Raw genomic sequence first — 11753 nt, 5'->3', positions numbered from 1 at the left:
TCTGCTTTTCGTTATTCCCCAGCGGGCCTGGATTGGAGAGTGAGGGTTACAGAGCAAGAGAGAGTGGACTTCCATCTCCCAGTTCATTCCCTCGATGGTCACAGTGGTTCTCATCAGGCTAGGCTAAAGTCAGGAGCTTCATCCAGTTTTCCCATGTGGGTGTGCAGGTCCAAGCACTTGGACCTTCTCAGGCACATTAGCAGGGCGCTGGCTAGAAAGTGAAGCAGCTGGGATTTGAATTAGCACCCATATGGGATGCCGGTGTCATAAGTGGTGGCCTTACTTGCTATACCACCACACTGGCCTCTGCCATGATTCTCTCCGGCCCTGTCACCCTCTGCCACAGGAATCTCAGGTTACTGGCCTCTGAGGGTATTCCCCAGCCCTGCTGGCTGCAAAGTTTAAAACACAGGTGGGAACTGACAGGGTATCCCCGGTCATCTCGGCTGCACCTCGGCTTCCAGGATACCAGGCCCGGAAGGTCTCAGCCCAGTGAACCTACCTCTCGTGGTGTAGGTGGCTTCAAGTTCAAAGCCGTCCACAGGCACTCATGTAGCGATAGCTCTGTGGCTTTCACGCGCATCAGGCAAGGAGCAATGAAAGTGAAAGCAGAGATAAGCCAGAAGTGGTTACAGAGGGTAGCAAACATACACAGAAATGGAGAGGGTTAGATTGAAAACACAGGCAGCAAAGGTCTGAAAAAGAAGAGTCATCCGTCTAAGAGATCCGTACAATGCTGTCAACATGGATGTGTTTGTATGCAACGCACAGATGATATGTGCATGGAGTATGCATGTGGATACCTCAAATGTTCATGTTAAAGGAATTAAAAGGTGCATGTGTTTGAGTACAACACAGTTTTGAAACCCATGCACGTAAGGGAATGTTCCGAAAGTTCAAGAGAGGGGTGTGTGTCATGGTGCATGAGCCGGGACTCCCGTTTCAGAGTGCCAGCTTCAGTCCCGACTCCTTCCTTCACATCTAACTTCCTGCTAATGTGCCTGGGAAGCAACAGGGGATCTCTCTCTCCTGTTGTTGTGAATTTTAAACAAAAGTCAATGGATCTTTAAAAGGTATACTGAGAAATACACATGCGAGAAACTATGCAATTATTTCAATGCTTTTTAAAAGCATTGGTGTATTTCCTTTTTATGTTATGGGGTGCAGCCAGTGATAGCCAGCATCCATTGACAGTGGGCAAATGAAATGTGACTGTGTCCCCTACCCTCTGTTTTGAAGGTGGGTCCTAACACCAATGGAATGTTAATTCCATCCTCAACCACTCCCCCCACCACTTAGGTATTCACTCCTGCCCACCTGTGACTCACCTATCATCTGAGAGAGTACAGTATTGCATTGTTGTGTAACTACTCTCTTTCTGGTCCAGTGCTTCCGTCTCTCTGGCACCTTGACTCTTGGCTGAGCCAGGACAGGTAATCCCCTGAGCATGGTCCCTGTGTACTGCTTGGATGGGACAATAGATACAGTAATGTTGTTTCTGGTTTGTGTGCTGTCAGGAGTTCCAGGAGAGGTGAGGCCTGGCAGTGATGGAGTGTGGGCAGAGAAGCCAGGGAAAGGTGAATGTCTGCAGCTTTGTAAATGTGTCCAGGTTATTCGTTGCATGGCTCTTAGGATAACTTATATTGTTGGGGAAGCCGTGACATAGGTCTTCAGCTTAATGGATGGACTTAAGGGTAATGACCATTTGTTCCCCTTGGGGTTATCTTTGGTTGGATTATGTTTGATTGGGTTATGCTTAGTTGGATTTTGATTGGTTGGATTATGTTTGGTTGGATTGTGATTGGTTGACTTGCCATATGGACTTGTGATTTGCTATTTCTAGTGTGCTCTATTATCACCAAGCTTGGCTAATAAAGACTTCTTAATAAACCTTAGACATGTCTGGTGTGATCTCGCTTGCACCCCATAACAATTAGAACGTCACGGTTACAGAGAGAGGGAAAGATAGAGACAGAGAGATCTTCCATCCACTGTTCACTCTTCAGATAGTCACAACATCCAGGGTTGGGCCAGGCCTAACCCAGGAGCCAAGAGCTCCTTCCGCGTCTCTCAAATGGTTATTGGGGTATAACCTGATAACAATTGGGGTATCATCTCACCGTTTTTTCCCAACCATTAGCAAGGAGCTGGATGGCAAATGGAACGGCTGAGACGCAAACCAGCACCCTTACAGGATGCTGATGTTACAGGCAATAGTCTAACATGCTATCCTACAACACCAGCAATTCAGGGTGGTTTTTTTTTTTATGTATTAAAATAGACTTATGTTTTAACCACATTTTTCTTCCTTGAACTTTTGGGAACTCTCCATACAAAGAAATATAATACATCATTTTCCCCTCCACACTTTTAACTACATATGGGAAAACATTTTTCAACATAGATCATGAATTAGTCCATAAAAGAAACGTCAGTACATTCCAAAGGCACAGAATCATACACACCATCTCGCTCATGTTCTCCAGCTACGACGCAATAGAATTAGAATTTAATAACAAAGGGTGACCACAAAAGTACCATATGTCTGGCAAACTAAGTAATAGTAAGCAGCAGTCCACAGGTTGTAGAGACAGAATGTTGTGGAAGTGTGGCTTGAGAAAGCACTTGTGCCCGGGGCTGACGGCCCCACGTGGGCCCTCTGGCCCTGCTGGTCCTGCACCCGGGGCTGTGGCACGGCTGAGCCCAGCTCCCACTAGGGCAGGGGCGGCACAATTCCCAACACAGGCACTGGGAAGAATTCTGTCTCCTTGAAGATCAAAATGTGGGGTACAGGGCCCCATCATGAAGAGTTTGATTTTGTTGTTGTTATTGTTTTTAAAATGAGTCATTTTCTTTCTCTTATCCATGGGAGCTAAGGTTAGAGAAAAGAAGAAATGACTGTGTGTGTCCTTTTTGCTTCAGTTATAATTTTTTTCAAACTTTATTTTAAATCTTGATCAAGCAAGTTGACAGACACTATATGCCACTGGTTCTAATGATTTTGTGCCTGTTGGAAAACTCAGTCTCTGTTGGTAGTGAGGTTGAATGTTTTTTCAATAGATGGTTGCCTGTAGCCCTTGCCTATGCTCCTGCCGGACTATGATTCTTTCACTGTTTAATTGTTTAACTCTTTATTGAGTAGAGCCATTAAGCCTCAGACTATAACGTAAGCTAAAATGTCACCTCAAAAATATTGTCAAAAATTAAATAGCTAAAACAAAGTAAAAGTAAAAACAAATGATTGTGCATGATGAAGAAATAATTCAATGTAAGTGGTGTGGTGTATCAATCTTAGTAACTCATTCAAGGAGCTGAACACAAGATGATACACCGGTGCAGTATTGTAGTGCAGAAGGTTAGACAGCCACTTTGCCATGCCAGCATCCCATATCTGAGCACTGGTTCGAGTCCTGACTGCTCCACTGCCTGCGCAGCTCCCTGTTAATACACCTGAGAAAGCAGCAGAAGACAGGCCAAGTGCTCGGGCCTCTGCCAGCTGCAGGGGAGACCCAGAAGAAGCCCCTGGCTCCTTCCACCTGAACTAGCCCTAACTGTTATATTCATTTGAGGAGTGACCGAGCAGATGAAGGTATCTCTCTCTCTCTCTCTCTCTCTGCCTTCCACATGAATACAAATAAGTCTTTAAAGAAATATTTTACATGTCAACAGAGAGGAGGTGGGAGGTCATGCTGGGCAGCCTCCCAAGAGGACACAGGACCGTCCAGCTGCAAGCGGACATGGTGATGGGGCAGCCTGGGTGGAACCCTAGAAGGGGCTTCCCTGGGAGATCTGTCCACTATGTCTCAGCCTCGTGGCAAGAGCGTCTTCAGGACAATTGTAGACAGCTACCAAGTGTCTGCTACACTCTCAAAGGTTGTGCAACAGCCACTCCCAGGCCAGCACACCCTGTGCCCGGTCAGCACGTGATGTGGGCAGGGCTGCTTTTCCTCGTCAGGCATCAGGCCTCCCTTCTTCGCATAACCACTCCTTGACTTCTCCTGGGGAGCCACCTGCCCTCCGGCAGACGTTCTGTGAGGTTCTGTGTGAGGAACTCTGTCCTTTTCAGCGCAGAAGCCACCAGATGTGGGTCTGGAGCAGAAGGCCTGCGATGAAAGAAACTTGGGAGAAAGCAAAGCAGGGAGCCGGGAGATACAGGTGTGTTCCTGCTGCCGTCTCTTGGGCACCTACTTCCAACTATGCCCGAGGCTAAGTGCCCAAACTTTGTGATTGTGCTGATCAATGAATTCTACTTCAAAGTTAAATGAACAAGTTTATAGCTTTTAACTGAAAAGAAAACTGCACCAATATTGTAAAACATTAGGTTAAGCCACTGTTGACAACAGTCATTCCACATTGTGCATGGTTTCCAGTCCCAGCTGCTTTGTTTCCAATCCAAGTTCCTATAATGTGCCTGAGCAGGCAGCCAAAAACGGCCCAATTGTTTGGGTACCCGAAACCCATAGAGAAGACCCAGGCTGAGTTCCTCGGTCCTGACTTTAGCCCGGCCCAGACCTGGCTGTTGCAGACATTTGGGGAATAAACTGGAGGAATGAAGATTCTTTCTCTCCCTCTCCTTTGCCTTTCAAATAAACAAATGCATCTTCTAAGAAAAAAAAATACTGGCCAACATAGGAAGCAATAACAAGCGAAAAAACCGATTTGATCTGAATCTAGACTTTTGGCACAAGCTGCCCATTATTACCCAAATGTGAAGTCCTCCTGGAAAGAACAGGCAAGTGGCACAGATCCTCAGAAGGTTCACAGGAAATGTGTTTATCACAAAACAACAACAAAAAACAAAAACAAAAAACCAGAAAACTGTATGGACTTCATATTTTTTTTGCACCGTTTCCATTGTTTTCTGTGACCATCTTAAAGTTTCCTTGCATAATCCCGTTTATTGATTAAAGCAATTGTTCTTACTTTTATGCATATCTTATTTTACTTCAACAGCAAAGAAGCATAAGAGGTTTCACAGGATGGTGAGCTAGGAGTGGCCATTTGGTTCAGAAGTTAACGCCCTGTCTGGGGTGCCCACATCATGTGCTCAAGTGCCTGGATTCAAGTTCAGGCTCCACTCCCGAATCCAGCTTCCTACAAATGCATACCCTGGGAGGCAGCAGGTGACGGCTCGAGTCACTGGGTCCCTGCAACTCATGTGGGAGACCTTGAATGAGTTCCTGGTCGCAAGCCATGGCCTTGGCCTGGCTCCAGCTGTGGCTGGCACCTTGGGGACTCTCCTCTGTATCTGCCGATCAAATAAACAAATAAAATATTCACAGGAAAATGAAATGTTATTTGCTTGGGTGCAAAAAATAAAGTTTAAAATCCACGCATAGTTAGTTCTCCTTTCACAGGATACGTTCCCCATGAATTTCCCGAAGCCAGATTCTAGGCATCTTTGTAGACTTGAGTGCTTTCTGATGGGGCACAACCAGAGGACCTGTGTCGAGACGATCCAAGCACCACACAGCCTAAGGAGACTTTTGAAACTCCTCTTGCCGTCACTCAAGTACACTTGGAAAGAGCTGGCAGTCAAGTACACTGGTGTGTAGTTGTGGTTAACGGGGACATGATTTGTTTCGGAAGGATGTGCGTGTGTGCATAACCAGTGTCGCAGCTTAAAAACACGTGGCTTCTTCCCACGGGCTTTGTGCTCTCGAACGCAGGAATGCTGATGCAGTCAATGGCAGCCATGCATGTTAGGATGAGGGCAGAGAAGTCTCCCTGGTGCTTTAAAGACAATGACCCTCTGGGAAAGGTGATGGGAAGGGGACTCTCCCTCTCCTGACAGCTCAGTAGCTCCCCAGGCTGTGCCTGTCCATGTGGCAGAACCTGACACACCAAGTCACAGACTCCTATCACTAAGGCTTTTCTTGAATGACAGAGGTACTCAGCACTGTCATTGAGCCACTGTTTGAGACACTCGCAAGCCGGGGCTCAAGTCCAGGCCGCACCATGTCTTCTAGCTTCTAGTGGATGCACACACCAGAAGGCAGTGGATGACATATTAGGTATTTGTATACCTGCAGCCCACACGAGAGACCCGGATGGAGTTCCTAGTTCCAGGCATCGGCTTGACTCAGCCCTGGCTGTGGTGGGCATTTGAGAAATGGATCAGTGGACAGGAAATCTTTCTGTATCTCTCACCTAACATTTTAAAAAGAGAGAGAAAGAGATAAGATTAAACAGACTCCAGAACATCTGAACTTGTTTATAGATGTGAAAAGCAGCAGCAGAATCTAATGTAAATTGAACTGAAGGATTTCTGTTCTGCTCCCTGCAGCTCCAGCTTCCCATATGGGCACCAGTTCAGCTCTTGGCTGCTTCCCTTCCAATCCCACTCCCCGTTGACACCTGGGAAGTACCAGAAGATGGCCCAAGTGCTTGGATCCCAGTCCCGAGGTGGGAGACCCTGATGGAGCTCTTGGCTCCTGACTTCAGCCTGGCCCGGCCGTGGGGAGGGAACTCGCAGATGCAAGATCTCTGGCTCTCTCTCTAACTCTGCCTTTCAAATAACTAAATAAGTCTTTATTTTTTTAAAATATATGTGTATGTATACACACACATATACATATACACATACATACAGTCATACACACAAATATATAAATAGATTACTTACAGACCAGAAGTCGGGCCTGGGGTCTCTTTCCTATCTTGCCAAATGGCAGGTAAGAAAGCGCCGACCCTAAGAGGCTCTGCAGGCAGGTGATGCGGGCGGCAAAGTTAAAATGAAGAACCCCAAGGAAGGGAAGCCCCCCGGCACTGCAGACCCTGTCCTTGGGAAAGCAACTGGCAGGCACTCCCACTCCACCTGCCTCCCAGTGTCAGGAGCCATGTACTATAGCCACACTGAAGCCATTTTGAATATAGACTTATGGGACACTGGAAAACCCCCGGTTGGCTAGATGCTTGGGAAAGAGGTTATGAAACTAATCACACGCTTAGCTTCAATTGTTTCTAGCAACTGTTTCGGAATGTGATTTATGCTTTACCTGCCAACATCTTGTACCCACACTATTATTAATGTAGTGGTTACTATTGTTGATATGGTGGCTGCTCAAGAACAATCGGTCTTGAGACCATGGCTTGCGTCCCAGCTTCTCTTTCCCTGAGCCTTAGTTACTGAAGAATATAAAAACCCTCAGTTGAAATCAATAAACTGATAGCTTGATCAGACCTACTGTCTTGCTGTCCATTCTTTGTGTCTCTTGTCCAGTCATTCTCTCCTAGGTGGCTGCGACCCCGTTGACTGTCCTGCTGGATGGGACATCCCAGGACAGTCACGTACCAGAGGAAGGACTCGGCTCCCAATCCAGTAAAAGACAAGGTTTTTACTATTGCCCCCAAACCAGTTGATGGTGACAAGAATGGAGGCTTTGCAAAGCCCACTGGAGCTGTTGCTGAAAGCTGCTGGGCGGCAGCAGAAAGCCCCTTGGCCAGCACAATCTTGGAGCCATTCTGATGTCCTCAGAAGGAAGGGGTCAGAAGGTGGCCTGGCCTGTGTGGGGGCCTCAGCGTGGCTGGCCTGTGGGAGTGCCTCAGCGTGGCTGGCCTGTGGGGGGCCTCAGCGTGGCTGGCCTGTGGGAGTGCCTCAGCGTGGCTGGCCTGTGGGGGGCCTCAGCGTGGCTGGCCTGTGGGGCCTCAGCGTGGCTGGCCTGTGGGGCCTCAGCGTGACTGGCCTGTGTGGGGCCTCAGCGTGGCTGGCCTGTGTGGGGCCTCAGCGTGGCTGACCTGTGTGGGGCCTCAGCGTGGCTGGCCTGTGTGGGGCCTCAGCGTGGCTGGTCTGTGGGAGCTGCAGGGTGGCTAGCCTGTGGGGGCTCAATGTGGCTGGCCTGTGTAGGGCCTCAGCGTGGCTGGTCTGTGGGAGCTGCAGGGTGGCTAGCCTGTGGGGGCTCAATGTGGCTGGCCTGTGTAGGGCCTCAGTGTGGCTGGTCTGTGGGAGCTGCAGGGTGGCTAGCCTGTGGGGGCTCAATGTGGCTGGCCTGTGTAGGGCCTCAGCGTAGCTGGCCTGTGCGGGGCCTCAGTGTGACTGGCCTGTGGGAGCTGCCGGGTGGCTGGCCTGTGGGGGTTCAATGTGGCTGGCCTGTGGGAGAGCCTCAGCGTGGCTGGCCTGTGTTGGGGCCTCAGCGTGGCTGGCCTGTGAGAACTGCAGGGTGGCTGGCCTGTGGGGACCGAGCAGGGCATTGCTGCTTGTGACAGAACCTCTTTCCTTTAGTTGGACTCCCTGGCGTGGAACACACCAAAAATGTGTCATCGCCACAAGTTGACACCAACAGTGGAAGAATCCCCAGGCATCTCCCCGGCACTGATTCCAGGGTCAGCAGGCACGGGAAACCCGGGAGCAGGAGAGGGAGAAGTCTGAGAGGACAGAACAGCACAAGGTTGACCGGAAGGCTGTGGCTCTGCAGCGCTATTACCCAAAGTCCAAGACTGCTCCAGCCCCTCAGTGATGCCCTCTCCCACCCCACCACCTGGATGATCCACATCCCTCCTCTTCGCCCGGCCACAGTCCCTGGGAACTGCTTGTAACCTCCCCATCTCACAGCTTTTGACCATGATTTGGCTCACCAGGAGGACGGTGGTCTTGGAACTTCAGGCTCCTTAACCCCAGGCCTACTTGGCAGACTCCAGCATCAGAAGTGCAGGCTGGATTTCCTTAGCATTGGCTTTCATCTGCTCAGTTCTGTTTTATCTTAAGGAGGCGGAAATGACATTGATTTAGCTGTATTTTTTTCACTTGTAGCCTCTGGCAGACACCAACTGTGCCCTTTGAACTCCATCACTCCTCATCTGGAATGTTCTGCTCCTTCCTTTTAAACTTGGGGGAAAGAGGCCCCTGGTGGCCAGCTGGAAGAAGTGCAGCTAATTCTGTTCAGTCCGAATGTTTATTTTCATTTTTATGTTTTTAAAGATTTATTGTTTACTTGAGAGGTAGAGTTACAGAGAAGGAGAGAGAGAGCTTTTCCATCTGCCAGTTCACTCCCTAAATGGCCCCAACATCTGGAGTTTGGCCTGTCTCAAGGCAGGAGCCTGGAGTTTCTGGATCGCTTGTGTAGGTATCGGGGGCCCAAAGACTTGAGCCGTTCTCCGCTGCTCTCCCAGGCCATTAGCAGGGAGCCACACTGGAACTGTGGCACTTGGGACTCAATCCAGTGCCCATATAGGATCCGGTGTCCCAGGAGAATTAATGTGCTACCCCAAAGCACCAGCCCCATGGAGCACTTATTTTTAGAAAATGCAAAATCCCTTGTTGATCTGGAGGTGACGAGGCATGTTAGCAGAATTGGGGGAACGAGGTACATGAGGTGACAGTGGTTTTGGGGAGTGAAGGTTGGCAGATGTCCTGACGTGCCTGGTTCTACAAGAGTGCCCAGGGCCCTGCCTTGCAGTGACCTGGTTCAGTGAGTGGTGGGCAAACCTGGACAAGCGTGTCACGGTGGGTCCACTCTGCTGCTGCCCGGAGACGTGGTCTCTCAGGACTGGGACGCAGGGGTTTAATGAGAGCAGGGGTCCAGCTAAGCCTGGAGAACAGAGTGGTTGAAGGCAGGAGCCTCACGCCAGAGGCAGGGGGTGCAGGTACCCTATGCAGAGCATTAGGCCTCTGCCTGGAGTGCCAGTTCAAGCCCTGGATGCTCTACTTCTGATCCAGCTCCCTGCTAATGTGCCTGGCAAGCAATGGATGATGGCCCATGTGCTTTTCATAGGAGGCTCAGAGAAAGTTCCCGGCTCCTAGTTTTGACCTGGCCTAGACCTGGGAGTTGCTGCTGTTGGAGGAGTGAAGGCATAGATGGAAGGCCTTTCTTCCTGTTTTCCAACTCTCCCATTACCTGTCACCTGCCACTCTTTCAAATAAAGAAATGGAGCTTTAAAAAAAATGATGCGAGGTGAGGTGGGGCTGGATCAACCTAGGAGGAGTTAGACACAGGAGGACACCCATCCTTTGTTGGGGTTTACACCCTGGGGTCCAGCTGCAGCTCTGCCCCTCCAGGACTGAGCTTTCATCAGAAGGAAGCCCCGTGCAGATCTGAGAATGGGTGGGCCATTTGTTTTCCACCACAGATCTGGCAGGCACACCGTCACATCCCACAGAGTCAAAAGGGAGATTCCCAAGTTGCCTTTTTTTAATGCCCCTCTCCCCTCCCCAAACCAGGGCTCAACTGTCTTCAACCTTGTAACCGGATCAGGAAAAGATCTCTTGACTCAGTGACGACAGTGTAGTCCCGTAACACAGACAGGAAGTGGAGCTGCGAGTCTGACAAGGACAGAATGCCAACCCCTGGCCTGGGCCCTGCAGCTCACTCTCACTACTTAATTGTCTGAGTGAACGCAACCCAGCATCCCTCCAACCCATTTTAGTTCAGTTCCCCTGTTTACCTACAGGTCGCCCTGGCAGCTCACTGCATTGTCTCTGCAAAGACTTTGCCCGTTCAGTCTCGGCAAGCTCAAGACCCCTCTGCTTGCTCTTGCACTCAGTGCCCCCTTTCTAGGGCCATGCTGTGGGGAGGACTTTTTTCAGATTTTCACAAGACTGTGGATTCCCACTGGGAGCGATTTACTGCTTCCTTATTTCTCCCAGGTTCTGCAACTTCGGGATTACCTGGGACAGCACGACGTGGTGAGAGTGGCTGACATCTGATGAGTGGAAATGAAGGAACTGCTAACCCTCCCAAGGTAACAACCCCCAGCCACAAGGGGCATCCAGCCCCAAAGTCAGCCCTGCCGAGGCCAAGCAATCCCGCCAGAGGGCAGAGACCTGCCAGGTTCTTGCAGTTTCTGTTTCCTTCACCCTGGACGAAGAGCAGCTCCACGAGCCACACAGAATGGGGGTCTCCCTAAGAACAAGGGAACGGGTGAGGACAAAATGGTAACCTCACTGGGGAGGAACGGGGGATCGGGGTCAAGTTCAGCTGCAAGGACCCATGTTCCAAGCATGAACAGGAAAGGAAGAGAACGACACTTGGCCTCTGTAACCTTCCTCTTCCAAACATGTCACTGCAACCTGATACTTCCTAGGGCTGTGGGCTGTGGCTTTGTTGCTTAAAAAAAAAAATCATATATATATATATATATATATATATATATATATTTGTGACCCTAAACAATATAATTGGGCTACATAGTGTCCATTGCAACAAGTCCGGTAGTGGACAGCTGCTAAACAGGTGGGTGGGTATGCGTTCAAGCAAAAGTTGGTTTGCAGTACCAAGAGTAGAGCCAGGTTTTGCCTACAGGCTGTACTTGTTAACCATTTGAACTGAACCTCAGCAGAAGCCTGGGACCCTCATGCAACCTCCACCCTCCACCCCTCCACCCTCCACCCTCCACCCTCCAGCCCTCCTCTGCTTTCCTGGGTCTGCCCTTGCGGGTGACCACTATTCCGACTGTTGCATTTACTGTTCCACAACGTAATTTTTTGTTGTTGTTGTTATCTAGGCTGTGTGTCATCAAACAATATTGTTACCAATCAGGTTGGGTGGGTTCTTTCCTCAACTTAGCATAGAAATAAAAAACTGGTAATCAGTTGCAGACAGAGGAGTTTTATTTGCAAAGTGAACAGGTGGACACAAAAAGAAGGAAAGAGAAAGCCGGGAGAGAGAGAGAGAGAGGGAGAGAGCTGGGGGATGGGGTGTCTGCTGAGAGGGAGAGACCCTAGGCTTTGGGCTGTGGCCTGGGTTTTCAGCATTCCTTGACTCCTCCTTGTCTTCGGGCAACCTGCAGGGGAGGCGTTCACCATTGGTGGTCTCTCA

Source organism: Ochotona princeps, chromosome 2 (assembly GCF_030435755.1).
Source record: "Ochotona princeps isolate mOchPri1 chromosome 2, mOchPri1.hap1, whole genome shotgun sequence".
In the NCBI taxonomy this organism is placed as follows: Eukaryota; Metazoa; Chordata; class Mammalia; order Lagomorpha; family Ochotonidae; genus Ochotona; species Ochotona princeps.
The sequence above is the reverse complement of the archived record's forward strand: the minus strand, read 5'-3'. Positions refer to the sequence as shown.